Source organism: Lissotriton vulgaris, chromosome 1_1, assembly GCF_964263255.1.
Source record: "Lissotriton vulgaris chromosome 1_1, aLisVul1.2, whole genome shotgun sequence".
NCBI classification, from domain to species: Eukaryota; Metazoa; Chordata; class Amphibia; order Caudata; family Salamandridae; genus Lissotriton; species Lissotriton vulgaris.
Window position 1 is genome coordinate 96,696,511 of NC_141685.1, and position 17,548 is coordinate 96,714,058.

Genomic DNA, 17,548 nt, shown 5'->3' on the forward strand with positions numbered 1-17,548 from the left:
ATCCAAATATCCCCAAGACCGCAGCTCATGTAGTAAAATATTGCATGGTATGCTTACAACATAACCCCAGTGGAAGAGAGCCAGTTTTGAGTGGAAATTGTGCCCCACCTACTTTGCCCTTTGAAGTGATACAGATAGACTATATTCAGTTGGACAGAGTAAATAACCTCAAATATGTATTGGTGGTGATATGTGCTTTCAGTGAATGGGTTGAGGCCTACCCCACCAAGGAGAATACTGCAATTGCTACTGCAAAAGCCCCGGTGAAGGAGTATGTGCCTAGATTCGGTTTGCCCCGGGTCATTTGGTCGGACAACGGGGTACACTTTAATGCCCTGCTTGTGCAAAGTATTTGCAAAGGGCTACAGATTACACAAAAGTTTCATGCAGCCCAACACCCCCAATCTGCAGGCTTAGTTGAGAAGTACAATGGCACTTTGAAGCTGAAGATGGCCAAAATCTGTGAAAGTACTGGTCTGAAGTGGCCTGACGCACTCCCTCTGGCCCTAATGTCATTTAGAGTCACACCTCACTCCGGAGCAGGATTGTCCCCTTATGAGGTGGTTTTCGGCCGACCCGCAAATGTGTGGGAAGTCCCAAGACCCCGTTCTTTTCGAGACATAGATTATCCTCTGATGACCGACTATCTGTACGCTTTGACTAAAGATTTGCGTTCTATTCATCAACAAGTGTCCGCTGCGCTGCAGCCACTGCCGGAGGGTACTGGACATCGCCTGGAACCAGGACAGTGGGTCCTCATGCGGAATTACCAATGGAAGTCGAGTTTGGAGCCGAGATGGAGCAGACCATACCAGATTTTGCTCGCAGCCTGAACAGCAGTTAAGGTGGATGGGAAGAAGCACTGGATTCATGCTTCTCACCTCAAGCGGCTTCCTCTCCCCCTTCCCTTCTATCAGCAGAACCGAGAAGGAGTTCTAATGCAGGAAGGAGGGAGGAGACCAAGTGTTGTGCCGTTTTCAGATGCCCAGGAGATAGGGCAACAGAGCGAAGTGTTGACTCCAAATGAGAGTGCGACAGCTGGCCAAAAGGAAGCTGTTGTTTCTGGAATATCTCAAGATCTTGTTGCATCAAATGCCCCTGCTGCTGTGTGTTTCAAGACCAGGAACAACCCGGCCACCTCCGATACAACTTGCGACCCAAAAACAGCGCGGTACCCCAGCTTCAGATGTTAGGAGTTAGGGAGAGACTTGAGTCGAGAGGCTGCTATTAGCTTTCTGGGGAACTGAGCGAGACACTGGACTGAACACGTTGAGAGCTTGGAACTCAAATTTGTGGCTCTGTTCAGAAAGAAAGACTGTGTTAAGGGCCGCGGTTGCGCCACTGAAAATTTAGTTTTGGTTTTCCTTGGATGAACGATAGGAGCCTGCCTGTGACACAGGACACAGGGAGAAGATCCCTCAGTGGGAAGAAGAATCCTCTGGCAGTGTGCGCGCATTGGTGTAATCCGAGTTTAGTTTTTAGACTTTTAGAGAGAATGTACCCTTTTGCCCATTTTGTCATGGAGGATGAACGCTCCCTTGCACCCCGTCAGTATTTTGAGAATGTGCCAATGTTTTCCGGATGGTCCACCAGAGTGAAGGTGGCCTTCGTTGTATTCATTACTTTGATTTTTATTATTATGATGAGTGTGTTTATATATCTTGAATTTCAGTATCCTGTACAGAAAATATTAGGTACCATCCCAGCTCCGACTGAGCATTACTTCTATTCTTTGCCTACCCATAAGGAAAGACATCGAGAAACGTATGCCAAGATTGTTTTCATTGAAATGTTGCATCAGACTCTTTTTTTTGTTTGAATATATTTTTATTGACAATATAACAGGAGATATTACAAACATCAACCAATCAAGAAGGACCACTTGTAGCAAACCCAAGCAAGGCAGTGTATTATTCAATTACATAATCTGGTCTGTACTGAGCAACATTGACGTGCCCCAGTCCTGAGTGCTAGAATAAAAAGGTTGTTATTGCCATACAAGAGTTTCTCATTTTCTACAAAGTGCGTTCCAGTGTGCTATGCCCGTTAACTGGTACACCAATCTCTGTGTGATTGGCGCCTCCGCCATATCTGATCCAAGGCAGGTATTATCTAGTTGTGTCTCATTGATATGTACCTGGAGCGTATCTGGCAGTACCCTAGAATAGGTTGTACTTGTCCCGTCACTATGCGAGCGTATCTCTGCGTGGCTGTGCAGACAGGGGGGCCTCCCGCATCCCACGCTCCGTGTCTCACCACGGCTCTGCAGATTCCGCCAGTGGTACCCCCGTGTGGGTCGGCGTCACTGCCGCAAGTGTGCGCGCTATCAGACTCTGATAATACCATTGTGCGCCTACTTCTTGGTTGCTGGCCACTGGTGTAGCCTTGGTGTCCCGATAGCAATTCTCCGTGTAACCTCCAACTAAAATAACTGGGTAGGGGGACAGGAGTAAAGAGCGGAACAAAATGGGGGGGGGGATGACCGTGGAACAGGAAATCCGGAAATCCGGGAGGAAACTCTCTACAAGGACCTGAATAGGTCACCCCGTTAAACTGATGGGTCAGGAAAACGGGGGGGGTAGAGAAGGGAGAAACGGGAGGATACGCCAGTGTGACTTGTGTGGTAGAGTACGTAGGTAGGGTTCATGTCTGTGCATCTCAGTGTGGGTGTGACCCTGTATGTGAAAGGGTGGGAATCTAAGACAGAGGGAGGGCGGCTTCGCTTGGAGTGGGGGTATATGATGACAGTCATATTAGGCAGTGCGTTAGGGGGGGTGATGCTACAGCGCAAGTAGGAGGTGGGAGTCATGTGCCTGACGCGTCACCTGCATGGTACGCCCATGGTGTCCGCCGCGCCAGTATTTCCACCAGATGGCCGCTATTATCACGTTGCTGACGCAGTTGTGGCTGTAGGAGTGGGTAGTGTTTGAGGTGCTTCCTGGTCAGCATATGTCCGGCGGAAGGAGAGCAAGACATCTCCCCAAGATTGCGCTACTGGTATGGCTCTTAGTCCCGCCGTTTCCTCCCTGCATAGGGTTACCTCCTCTGCCACCGCCCAGTTGGAAATGAGGTGTACCAATGCCGGAGCTGTGGCGGATCAGCGCTTTTCCAGCGCTTGGTTATCAGTCGCTTGGCAGTGATAAGCCCCAGATCCCAAAACCTGGAGTGGACCTTATTATGTTTCGTCCTTCTAAATAATCCGAGCAGGCAGGACTCCCATGTATGCGGCAGTTCCGAAACCGGTCCCCTCGGTCAGGAGGGTCGTCACTGCCGTCCAATAAGGATGTAACCTGGGACAAGACCAGAGCATGTGGAGTATGTCCACATCCACCTGAGAGCAGCATGGCCATCCCGACGTTCCTATGGCAAAATAACGATTGAATCTGCCTTTGACCCCTGCCCCCCGTTAGTGCTCCATTCACTAATAGAGATTGCAAACCCACTCATTAATAGTATCATAAATTCCTCACTCAACCATAGTCTGGTCCCCGAAGAATGGAAACTTGCAGCAGTCAAACCTTTGCAAAAAAAAACACTACCTGACCCTACTACCCTCACAAACCTTCGTCCTATTTCCCTACTTCCAGCTTTCTGCAAACTTACGGAGAAAGCTGTTAACAAACAACTCACTGCCTTCTTGGAAGCCAACAACATCTGGCATCCCAACCAAGCAGGTTTCAGATCCCAACATTCCACAGAAACAGCTTTAATCTTCTCCTCTGAAACCCTCCGTGCAGCTCTAGATCAGGGAAAGAAAGCAGTCTTGGTGCTGCTAGACCTGTCTGCGGCTTTTGACACTGTGTCCCATACCATTCTGTTGGACCGTCTAGCCGCGGCAGGAATTGCCGGAACCGCACTGAGTTGGATAATAAGTTTCCTTGCAAATAGGAGACAAGTAGTGGTTCTTGGACAATACAGGTCGGAAGAAAAGTTAGTTAGCTCCGGAGTCCCTCAGGGCTCTTGCCTGAGCCCAACGCTTTTCAATATATATATGGCCCCACTAATCACACTCATCTCATCTTTTGGTATAGATACCATTGCATACGCAGACGACACGCAGCTCATTTTGGTGCTGGAGAATGACTCCTGTGAAGCCGAAACCAAGCTCAAAAACTGACTCACCGCTACGTTCAGATGGATGAACCTAAATCACCTCAAGTGCAATACCGGGAAAACCGAAATTCTACCTGTCGGCAAAGGAAATATCTTCCACCCCTTATCGTGGTGGCCTGGGGATGTGATTGCCCCCCCAAGTACCGCCTCCTCAGTCCGTAACCTAGGAATCAAATTTGACCCTTCCCTAAGTTTTAAACAGCAAGCCATAGCCGTAGCAGGGACCCGCTTTGGAATTATCAAAGGCCTCAGGAAATTCTTCGACCTTATTCCCATCTCCGCAAGAAAAACGGTTGCAGTAGCCCTCATCACTTCCCGCATTGACTACTGTAACAGCCTATATGCAGGGACCAACAGAGAAGTCTGCCACAAATTACAAATGGTACAGCATGCCACAGCCAGACTAGTGTTGGGATGGAAAAAGAGAACCTCAGCTACAGTAGCAATGAACATCCTACACTGGTTGCCCATCTATAAAAGGGTGCTATTCAAAATTCTACTGATCACTTTCAGGGCTTTCAATGGAAAGGGACCCAATTATATACTGAAAATGTTCAAACGCTACAGCCCCACGCGATGCCTCATGTCCCAAGGATCCAATTTTCTCATCATTCCCAAATTCAGACTTAAGACTAAAGGAGGAAAATCCTTGGCGGTACTAGGCTCCAGGGCCTTGAACCTTCTTTCCTCTCATTTCCGTAAAATCCCCACAGAAACAATTTTCAGGAAGGCCCTCAAAACCTGGATTTTCAATCTCTCCGAACAGCAATGTAAAAACTTAATCTAGATACCCCCCCTCCCTTCCAACTGACCAGGTTTCTTAAAATCTCTTCCTACAGCGCAAAGATGCTCCGTGGAGTGCAACCTGCGCGTTATAAAAACCCCATCACATCACATCACATGCTTTATGCATGATGTAAAATTGATTGACCTTGAAGCGGGAGTTACGTGGGATGTTGCTGGGTCCCTCCAGGATTCTCTCCCACTCCTTGTCCGACCAATCCCTGCCTCTATCTGCCGCCCATTTATCTCTCAGCGATTGGAGGGTGCAGACCGTGTGCGTCAATAGTGCCTGTGTAAGCCAATGTATCACGTGTGTCCCACCTCCCATGATGTGTAAATACTGTATGAGAAGGTGCGTCAGCAACTCTTCAGACATGTCTCCCCAAGCTGCTGTGTATGTGCGCACTATAGTGGCATGCAGCAGGAACTGACCCGCTGGCAAGTCCGTGTCCGCCCTCATCTGGTCGAACGTGAGCAAGGCGCCGTCTGCATACAGATCGGCCATTGTTTCTATCCCTGCCTGGCTCCAGCATTCCATTGCAGTCGCCGAGATGGCGAAATGTTGCATCAGACTCATAGTACTACAAATAAGTCAAACTGTTGGGTCTGTGGTTTACTCCCATCTGTAATGCATCAACATGATTTGTTTATTTCCTTGCCCTTATCGCATTTAGCTAGTTGTGAAGCTTGGTTTCAGTTACTGTCCCTTATGTACCTGCATTACATAGCCGAACCCAAAAAGTATACTGAGAAAGATTATGAAGCTATATTGAAATATATTAACCTCATAGATGCTATTAAACATTCCTCCCCAGTGCTGCGCTGTCCATTGGAACTAGTGCTGAATGGACGTCCAATGGTCGTGCGCAGCACTGGGGAGGTAGTGCTGCCGTCGGCCAATGCACCGAGGCAGCACTTAAGGGGTTAAGGAGCACCAAGGTTTTGATGAAACGGGGAATGGGGGCAAAGGATCTTTAGACCCAAATGCTTGCATGAATGTTTATACTGCCTATGAAAATTTCACTTGGTTAATAGAAGAAATGCAGGATTTTTAACAATTTAATTCTACTCTGTACTTTCAGCATTTTCAGGAACGAAAAGTCACTAATGATAATTTTAAAGCCATGCCTATACCTATTATGAATAGTACCTCCACCTTTTGTATACAGGGACGAGGCCATGTTAGAGTAGAGAATAGTGGGTGCAATTATACGTATACTCTGCACAATAATAGTACTCCGCCATTGATAACCCCACCTAACGTGTATTTTGTATGCGGTGAAAATGCTTATGCTTCCACAAGGTTGGGCAGGAAGGTGTTACCTCTCTTTTCTTTACCCCCCTGTGTACATAGCTCCTTCTGACTATCACAAGACGCACCAACTGGTCAGGAGAGAGGTAGATTCTAATAGAAGTATTCAAAGTTATAATACGGAAGATACTGACCAGACTGATACCGCCTTACAGCAATTCACGGACATAGCAAAGGGTCTGTTCCCCATATGGGGCCCGATTTTCACTAGTCGAGATGTGAGACGCCTAGCTAGGGTAGTGGATAACGTTGTTCAAACTACTACTGGGATATTGACTAACCGGATGGTTCTTGACGTCATCTTAGCAGATAGAGGAGGAGCATGCCGCGTAATCGGCAGCTCCTGCTGTGTTTACATACCTGACTCCGCCCCCACTATCCACCTCACCATTCAGAAGTTGCATCGGCTGGCTACCGAGGTGCATGCCGACACTGGTACTTGGTCCCTCACAGGATGGTTTTGGAGCCTCTAGTCCACTTGGGGTTGGAAGATCTTCATGATCCTTGCTGGGGCTCTTGGCATAATATTCACTTGTTGCCTGTGCCTCCATTGCAGACCAGCTTACTGTTCTTTTTGTGCAGCTAAATTGACTTCAGCATTGACTGTCTCTCGACAAAACAAGACTGATAGACAAATGACCCAAAAGGAGGTCTCGGACCTCATGCACATTGACAAAGGTATATGCTTGGAATAGATTAGTTATATTGGCTACATCACGCCAAAAGGGCCGTCTGATGTGATATAGAATTCAATGGTCCATATACTGGCCTAATGTACCCAATATAAGCCTGTAGTAGTGTAATGTTTCCATTGTATCCTTAGCATATAGACGCGAGAAGCTCTTGTATAATATCGGGCCTATTGGTATAACTGACGCCATCTTAGTTTCGTTTCCTGCTTGTCCGTGCTCGGTTTCTCTGAAACCACGTGATGTGTTTCTGACTACAGAACTGAGATGGGAGCTTAGGCAAAAGCACAGCTTGTTAGTTTGTAGCTCGAAGAAACTCAAGGTCACACCTGCCCTCCTTGTAGGATGCGCACATTCTTGCAGTCTTCGTTCCTGTACTCCATGGGACCAAGATAGATAGGGAGGCACCTACTGACCTGCCCCCAGAATAGCTTATGCTCAGCTACTAGCAATCTATTGTGCCTTATATGGGTCTTCCTGCTGGCTCTCTGACAAATAGTACGTTGCCATGTTAGGTGATATCATACTGTGTGTGAAACGTATATATGCTTTGTATTTATTGTATTCTGGCAGTCTTCTCTGCACACCTCTGAGGGTCGTGTAGACTTAGACTCCCCTGTGTAGGGCCTATTTTTCAAAATAAACGATTGAACCTTCTCCATTGCCGACTGACTTATTACTTGTAAATATGGTTTATGGGCTATTGGTAAGTATAGTCCTATGATAGAAATTTTGGTTCCTTCAGCGTCATGATATGATAATCTTTAAAGAGGTACACTTTCAACTCTTTTCGATCACAATTTGTAGCTCTGACAATTTCATATATGCCTGATGCATTATTTCTATTACAGCTCCTTCTGCATTGAGAAGGCCCATCCTAGAACAGCAGACGGACAAAACACATGCTGACAAATCGAGAATGAAGGGATTGTGACAAGGTCAATGAACACTAACAATATATCCTATGAAAAACCTCAAATTTTTAATTGATGGAGCGCAAAGAACGATAGAAAGTGATAAACTGAGCAAAATGTAACCTGGAGAATTACTGGAAATTAACATAAATTGAAAACTAACAAAGAACTACATAACCACAGCTGTGTGACCTGGAAGTTGATTATTTCTCAATATAGCCCTTGTTTGTGATTACCTTACAGTGCTCACGTTATCAGCTGCACTAGAAGAGATGGGAGCCTTGGGTGTCTGGCGACAGAAGCTCATTTACATACATATAAGGGGGTGATGCCTGTGCACAACGCACAACACAACTTGTTTACGTAAAATGCTTGTACACATCACAGTGTAAAGTGACTCAGGTAACAGTGCGACCGTTGTATGACATGAGTGGGCGGCCTTAGATGTTGAGACATGAATGTCTGACAGGGTGCATCTTTAGCTATTTCAACTGTTCGAGAGAGGGTGGTAGTCTCAGATACTGTGGGCACATCTACCAACAGCTTCCCTCATAATCTTTACTTTTTGCATCTACAGTGGGTGCAGATTCCACCTAAGACAGTAACCGTTGTCAGGTAGTTGATCTGCTTCCTGGAATCAGCCTGCTATGCTTTTCCCTACTATGGTCGGCAAAGGTAAATGTGTCTTCCACTAAAATGTCACTAGCTCGCTTTTGGTAACGTGGCTTGAGTAATAAGGCCACACTCAAAGATAAATCAAAACAGTGGATGTCACAAATTTCAATACAATGGAGAAAAAAGAGACAAAGAAATTCAAAATTCAAACAAAGTTTAGAGAAACAGGATTATTTAATAATTACTCAGGAGGGAAAATTAAAACCAGGTCAGTAGATTAAGGGTTATTAATTAGCAAAAACAACTGTCCCAAAGGAAATAAAGTACTCATTTAGTTGTGTGTTCAAAACCACAAAAAAAGCAAAATGAAGAAAAAAAGCAGATCCACTGAATCAATCAGGAAGTCACATAGAAAAAAGTAAGGGACCTCGCTAGCCATGCTCGAGGGGCACTGGTAAGTCCGATGTCTGGTGATGATCAACACTGGAATTTGATGCAATGTTTTGGGCTCAATCAGTTCCAGAAGCTGACGAGATGCGCAGAAGTGTCATGAAGTGCAAAATTCCCACAGAGTAGAGTTGGGTCATCAAGTTGAACCTGAATTCACGGCCATCAAAATCTATGAAACTTCAGGCAGTTACAACAGCTGCGTAGTCTTCGGAGCTTCCAATGTTATAAAGATGGTCCAAGGTTGATGATAAGAGGCAAAGCATGGAACGTGGTGTGAGACAAGCAGCGTACTAGAGCTCCCGCTGGAGGTTCAAACATGAAACTTGTAACCGCCAAGGTGTATCACAGCAGGGTTAAAGGTTGTTCAGCGATTCAAACCCATATCTCACTTATCAAAGTGGAAAGGATACTAATAAAGGCATATCAAGGTGCAGGAATCTCAGGGTTTGGGCTCTCTGTGCTTACACTGTAGCCGTACAGCGAGGGTGTTCATTGTATAAAAATTTATAGAAAGGATAAGACCTCAGAACCAGGTAAAAGCAAAGTACATTTCTGTGCTTATGTTGTGGTGAAACCAACAAAATTAGGTAACTGGAAGAGAAGGGAAAATACAAAAGCAAATCACGATAACATTGTTAAGAACATGGAGAAATGACCTGATCCTACTACGGTAATGGAAAGGGGCGACCACTCGGTCCCCCCGAACGTATGGCAGAGTACCTCGATCCCCCCGGGAAGCCATTTTGGGCGGGAGGCGCGTCTCGGCTGGTATGCCCGAAGGGGCGTAGCCGGGGCGCGCTCTTTCCCGCCCTAGAGTGGGCTGGCCTAGACACTGACGCGGCTGGCCACGCCCTCGGGGCAGGCAGGGGCGGGTTTACGCCCGCCCTGAAGACAGATAAAAAGGGACGCAAGACCGGAAGACATCCTCTTGTTCCTGTGCTCTGAAGCTGCACCTCCTCGCTGCACGTGAGCTCGAGACGGAACGAAGAGCCAATTTTGAGCGTTGTAATCTTTCTTTTTGTCTTACAGATACTCTGTCGGAGAAATGCCCAAGAAAGGCGGAAAGAGAATGACGACCGAACAGATGGTTCGGGTCCTCATGAAAGAGATGACTGAGCTGAAGAAGCGGGTAGCGGAGAGAGACGGGGAAGGGGGGCCGGAGCGTCCGTCGGCTGGAGCAGCTCCGGGAGGAAGAGCCAAGAGGCCAAGGAGGGGACCGGCTGGGGGAGACGCCCCGGTTCCCTGTACCCCGCTCGAAGCGCCAACCCCAGTACCAGTGGAGGGGAATCCGATTCCTGTGGTGGTCACCCCGGTGTCCAACGAGGATATGCCGCCCGAGCTGGCAGCACAACTTGCAGCGTGGTTGGGCGACAGTAGGGAGGGCGCCACGGCTGCCGAGGCCCAGGCGCTGATGAAGCAATTACGCGAGAAACGGGATGCAGCCAAGGCGTCCGCGCCGGTTGCAGTTGTTGACAAGCCGCAAGGGACGATTGCGACCGCAGATGCAGCGTCCGGTGCAGGTAAGCGGCCATTGCCGATTGCGAGGGATGAGTCAGCACCCTCTCGTAGAAAAAGGTTGGGTCAACATGTGCCTTTGGCAATTAAGGAGAAGATTTGGGCGGGGGAGTACGTGAACATCTTCTCGTTGCTTGTTGATCATTATGAGGTGGAGCATGTTAAGGGTCAGAAAGATCTTATGCATCCGAGTGTTTGGCGCGCAAAAATGGCCGCCTTTAAAGTAAATGAGACTATCGGCAATTGGGGCAATGCATGGGGAATTTTTACGTCAATCTTGGGGGAACGTAGGCCCGAGTTGCTTTCCGAGTTGCCGACCTATCAGTCAAGAATCATGGGGTACTCGACATCGCACCAGGGTAACCATTGGTTCTGTTACGATAATCTTTTTAGAAAGGCAAAAGAGCATAATAAAAGCTTAACATGGGATTGTTATGATTCTTTGACATGGGATAAAATGAAGGAGACAGGTATGTTGAAAATGCCATTGGTAGGAAGTAATGTTGGCGAATCCTCCCGCCATTATGGGGGGACGCCCTTTCGGTCAGGTACGAGTACCGACGATTACTCGAGACCTGCCGGCAATACAGGAAAAAGGGGGTTCTGCTTCAATTTCAACAAAGGTAAATGTACCAGGCCCCAGGGATCGTGTAAATTTAAACATGAATGTAGTGGGTGCGGGTCGTCCCATCCTGAGTCCACGTGCAGAGCCAAAACGGGTGATAACGGGGGGAGAGGAGGCGCCAAACAGGTCTAACGTAGTCCGAGGGGCGCCTTTACCTACCCCGATTGATACCTTGGCGATGAATCCCTGGCTCAGTGAATACCCGGATCGTACTTCTGCTGGGGTGCTGCGGAACGGATTTTCGAATGGTTTCCGCATCCCGGTAGGGGACTTTCAGGGCGTGGAGAAGTGTAAAAATCAACTTTCCGTCCTGCAACATACGACCGTGGTTCAGGAAAAGATCCGGAAAGAGGTTACTCGAGGTCGGGTCGCCGGCCCATTTAGTGTACCCCCGGTACAGAATTTTGTTTGTTCTCCTTTAGGGGTGGTCCCCAAGAAGGACCCGGGTGAGTTTCGACTGATTCATAATTTGTCAGCTCCACGTGGTCTTTCTGTGAACGATGCAATAGACCCAGAAGTGTGTTCGGTGCGGTACGCATCCTTTGATGAGGCCGTAGCCATTTTGAATCGCCTGGGGCCCGGGGCGCTGATGGCGAAGTCAGATATCGAGTCAGCGTTCCGGTTGCTCCCGGTACACCCGGACGATCAGCGTCTCCTAGGTTTTATGTTTCAGGGTTATTATTACATGGATAAGTGTATGCCGATGGGGTGCTCTATATCTTGTGCTTATTTCGAGAAATTCAGTAGTTTTCTACAATGGGTCTTCACAAAGAAGACGGGTTTCCAACATGTAATGCATTACCTTGATGATTTTCTGTTCCTTGGGGCAGCCGGGGATCTCAAATGTGGCCGGGCCTTGGCCGAATTTTGTGTATTAATGAAGCAGTTTGGTGTGCCATTGGCACCAGGTAAGACGGTGGGTCCTGCGACTTGCCTCGAGTTTCTGGGGATCGAGTTAGACTCCAGAGAAGGTTGTTTTCGTTTGCCACCTGACAAAGTGTGGAAGTTCAGGGCAGCCCTGCAAGTGTGTCTAAATGGATCTAAAGTTACGCTGCATCAGTTACAGCAGTTGGTGGGACAGTTGAATTTTGCCCTGAGAGTTATACCGATGGCCCGCCCCTTTTCTCGTTCAATTGCCCAAGCTATGGTCGGCCTAAAGGAGGGCCATCATCGCACGAGACTATCGGCTGAGGTCCGCCAGGACGTGCGTATTTGGTTAGCATTTCTGGCGGACTTTAATGGTCGAGTCATCTGGAACAAACCAGCCGTATCCTCTGAAGAGCTGGGGCTATGGACAGATTCAGCTGGTAGCATAGGTTTTGGTGCCATCTTCGGCACAAAATGGTCGGCACAAAGGTGGCCGACATGGTGGCATGACAATGGTCTGACAAGTAATATTGCTTTCCTGGAACTTTTTCCCATTTTGGTGGCCCTGATAACCTGGCCAGAAGGGTTCAAAGATCACTCTGTGATATTTTGGTCTGACAATATGACCGTGGTCGAGTGCATCAATAGTCAGGCAGCACGATGTAAACTGATTTTAAGACTGCTCAAAGAAATTGTTTTACTGTGTATGCAACTGAATGTGCTGTTCAGAGCAAAACATGTCCCAGGGGTACTGAATCGGGCGGCTGATGCACTGTCTCGTTTTCATATGCAGGCTTTCTCGGGTTTCCTTCCCTCAGCGGACCCAGAGCCGGCACCCTTCCCCGAAGCTCTCTGTTCTCTCGGTGCCCCGAACTTCGTCACCTCGTGGGAGAGAGTCTAGCACCACGGACGAGGAAAGCATATGAAGGGGCGTTTAGGTCCTATTTAGCCTTTTTGGGGACTGATAGAGAGAGGCTTTGGGGCCACGAGGAATGGGTAGTGAATTTTCTGATGTCCTTACGTAGGGCTGGGAAATCTGTGGCTACGGCCCAGAGGCATCGTGCTGCTATTTCCTTTGTTGCCAGGGCTCATAGTATCCAGGACCCGACAGCGTCTTTCATTGTACAGAAAGCGCTGCGTGGGTGGCAACGCCTTGAGGGTCGCAGAGTAGATGAGAGGCGCCCGATAGGTTTGGATAGGTTGGCCCAGTTGTTGGCTACACTCCCTGCCACATGTTCATCTCAGTTTGAGGCGGTGTTGTTCCGAGCCGCTTTTACGCTAGCATTTCACGGGGCGATGCGAGTAAGCGAACTGGTGGCAAGGAACAAACAGGATGTGGCAGGGGGTTTGTGCCAAGAACACGTTCAGATCAGAGGAGAGGCAATGACGGTCTCCTTTGTCAGGTCCAAGACCGATCAAGACGGGATGGGTGACTGCATAATCATACGCAGGATTCCCGGGTCCTCCATGTGCCCGGTAAAGTGTTTAGAAGATTACCTAGCACGAAGGGTGGCATTATGGGGGGGGACCTTGTTGAGACACGCGGACGCCACCCCACTGACGAAGTTTCAGTTTCAGCGGGTGCTTGCGATGTCAATTGCCGCTGCGGGCTTGAACCCGGGCGAGTTTGGGACCCATTCCTTTCGGATAGGGGCTGCTACGGAAGCTACAGCCAGGGGTCTTAATGTTGAACAAGTGAAACGAGTGGGGCGTTGGTCCTCCAATTGTTATAAGAGGTATGTGCGGTTGCACATGTTGTAAAGCTGTAATGACGTACTCACGCCTCTTGTTTTTGTTTGGTTTTCAGTTGCGCAAGCCTACGAGGCGGGGCGGACTATGCAGTCGACCCAACACCGGGCCAGCGGTCAGACATCACCGGCTGTGAAAATGGAGGTGTGGGTCGTGGGCCACTCATACGTGAGGCGTGCCGCGGACGTATTCAAAGCAGGTGACATGATTCACGTAGCTGGGGAATACGGGTACAGGGTGTCCTTCTACGGAAGAGGCGGTCTCTGTATTGACCAGTTTCAAGCATATTTTGAGGATTTGTTAGGGCGGACGAGGTCACCGCCGTCTATAGTCATAGTGCATTTAGGGGGCAATGATTTGGTCACCACCGGTAGACGACTTCTCCTGGAGGCAATGCTTTCCACTGTAAGTTGGTTGGCGAGGAGAGTTCCGGGGTGCACAATTGCGTGGTCCCATATGATCCCACGAAAGGTGTGGCGGGGGGCTATTTCTATTCCTGCTTTGAATCAGTCTGTTAGAAAGCTTAATAACAAAGTGAATAGGTTGTTCCGTTCCGGGACATTGCATTCTATTTCGCATGGCTGTATTAATGATGACAGTATGTATTCGGGGGATGGTGTGCATTTGTCTCGGGTGGGGAATGAGTTACTCATAGGAGACTTCTTAGCATGGTTAAAAAACGTTAAAGCATGACCTTTAGGTAGGAGCTTTGTGGGGGGTCCGGATAGCCGGTCAACTATCCGGACCTGTGGCGGTAAGGTCATGATCGGTGAGCAGTAATTGGAAGATCCCTATGAGTGGGCGTCACCCAACACGGATGGGAGCGCTCGGGAGAGGTGGCCTTTGGCCCCTCAACGGGGAGGCGGTCCTGTCTAAGGAGAGGCCGCCGGAAGGAAAGGAAAGGCGGTCAAGGCCCCTTCCTGTGTAGGAGGGGTTACAGCCCCCTCCTGGGGAATTTCCCGGGGCCAGTGACGTCTGCGACGGCAGATGTGGTAAGTTGTGTGGGGTTTGGGGGGAGGTCTACGCTACCTTCTAGATACTCACACGAGTCCTCGAACGACCTTTAAGTGGCGTCGAGTTTATTGGGGCCCCCGTCAAGTCAAGGGAAATTGGTAGTTGCACTTGGGGTACGCCTCAGTGCTGTCGCCCCTCCCAAGTGGGGGGGGTATTTCTGGTTAGGGATCTTGACACCGGTTACGACCTTGCCGTTGGCCCTTAAACGTTAGGATGTACAATTTCATTATTTCAAGAAAATGTTTTGTAGGTTGTTAGTTCGGCTAGGAGAACCTCTGTATTAGAGAATCTGTTAAGGTTAGCCAAACATCACAATGTGGTTATGAAATTGTACATTAATATGAAACTGTTTAACGTTTAATTTTTTGTTTTAATAAATACGGCCGGGGAGGGTCACTCCCTCCCTCTTCCAAAAACTTCAAGAACTGTTTCCGGTTTCCCTCCTTTGGGGATTGTGTTGAGAGGGGGTGGCGGGTATCTCAGCCATATGGAAAGGGGCGACCACTCGGTCCCCCCGAACGTATGGCAGAGTACCTCGATCCCCCCGGGAAGCCATTTTGGGCGGGAGGCGCGTCTCGGCTGGTATGCCCGAAGCGGCGTAGCCGGGGCGCGCTCTTTCCCGCCCTAGAGTGGGCTGGCCTAGACACTGACGCGGCTGGCCACGCCCTCGGGGCAGGCAGGGGCGGGTTTACGCCCGCCCTGAAGACGGATAAAAAGGGACGCAAGACCGGAAGACATCCTCTTGTTCCTGTGCTCTGAAGCTGCACCTCCTCGCTGCACGTGAGCTCGAGACGGAACGAAGAGCCAATTTTGACCCACCCACCAGCCCCTGAGGACAGCCAGTCGTTTTAAAATAGATCGATAACTCTATTTTCGTTTACAGGTTGTGGTATTATCATGTTGATATTGAGTGTGTAATAAAGTTGGTCGATTTTATGTATGTTTTGTGATTAAAGATATTCGGTTTTTAGTGTCCGTTTATAAGCATGCTTATTCGGGTCATAGTGGCCAATGTATTGTTGGTTTAGTTAGCATTGTCGTATTTATTTTGGTCGGGCGGTAAGGTCATGATCGGTGAGCAGTAATTGGAAGATCCCTATGAGTGGGCGTCACCCAACACGGATGGGAGCGCTCGGGAGAGGTGGCCTTTGGCCCCTCAACGGGGAGGCGGTCCTGTCTAAGGAGAGGCCGCCGGAAGGAAAGGAAAGGCGGTCAAGGCCCCTTCCTGTGTAGGAGGGGTTACAGCCCCCTCCTGGGGAATTTCCCGGGGCCAGTGACGTCTGCGACGGCAGATGTGGTAAGTTGTGTGGGGTTTGGGGGGAGGTCTACGCTACCTTCTAGATACTCACACGAGTCCTCGAACGACCTTTAAGTAGCGTCGAGTTTATTGGGGCCCCCGTCAAGTCAAGGGAAATTGGTAGTTGCACTTGGGGTACGCCTCAGTGCTGTCGCCCCTCCCAAGTGGGGGGGGGTATTTCTGGTTAGGGATCTTGACACCGGTTACGACCTTGCCGTTGGCCCTTAAACGTTAGGATGTACAATTTCATTATTTCAAGAAAATGTTTTGTAGGTTGTTAGTTCGGCTAGGAGAACCTCTGTATTAGAGAATCTGTTAAGGTTAGCCAAATATCGCAATGTGGTTATGAAATTGTACATTAATATGAAACTGTTTAACGTTTAATTTTTTGTTTTAATAAATACGGCCGGGGAGGGTCACTCCCTCCCTCTTCCAAAAACTTCAAGAACTGTTTCCGGTTTCCCTCCTTTGGGGATTGTGTTGAGAGGGGGTGGCGGGTATCTCAGCCATATGGAAAGGGGCGACCACTCGGTCCCCCCGAACGTATGGCAGAGTACCTCGATCCCCCCGGGAAGCCATTTTGGGCGGGAGGCGCGTCTCGGCTGGTATGCCCGAAGCGGCGTAGCCGGGGCGCGCTCTTTCCCGCCCTAGAGTGGGCTGGCCTAGACACTGACGCGGCTGGCCACGCCCTCGGGGCAGGCAGGGGCGGGTTTACGCCCGCCCTGAAGACGGATAAAAAGGGACGCAAGACCGGAAGACATCCTCTTGTTCCTGTGCTCTGAAGCTGCACCTCCTCGCTGCACGTGAGCTCGAGACGGAACGAAGAGCCAATTTTGACCCACCCACCAGCCCCTGAGGACAGCCAGTCGTTTTAAAATAGATCGATAACTCTATTTTCGTTTACAGGTTGTGGTATTATCATGTTGATATTGAGTGTGTAATAAAGTTGGTCGATTTTATGTATGTTTTGTGATTAAAGATATTCGGTTTTTAGTGTCCGTTTATAAGCATGCTTATTCGGGTCATAGTGGCCAATGTATTGTTGGTTTAGTTAGCATTGTCGTATTTATTTTGGTCGGGCGGTAAGGTCATGATCGGTGAGCAGTAATTGGAAGATCCCTATGAGTGGGCGTCACCCAACACGGATGGGAGCGCTCGGGAGAGGTGGCCTTTGGCCCCTCAACGGGGAGGCGGTCCTGTCTAAGGAGAGGCCGCCGGAAGGAAAGGAAAGGCGGTCAAGGCCCCTTCCTGTGTAGGAGGGGTTACAGCCCCCTCCTGGGGAATTTCCCGGGGCCAGTGACGTCTGCGACGGCAGATGTGGTAAGTTGTGTGGGGTTTGGGGGGAGGTCTACGCTACCTTCTAGATACTCACACGAGTCCTCGAACGACCTTTAAGTGGCGTCGAGTTTATTGGGGCCCCCGTCAAGTCAAGGGAAATTGGTAGTTGCACTTGGGGTACGCCTCAGTGCTGTCGCCCCTCCCAAGTGGGGGGGGTATTTCTGGTTAGGGATCTTGACACCGGTTACGACCTTGCCGTTGGCCCTTAAACGTTAGGATGTACAATTTCATTATTTCAAGAAAATGTTTTGTAGGTTGTTAGTTCGG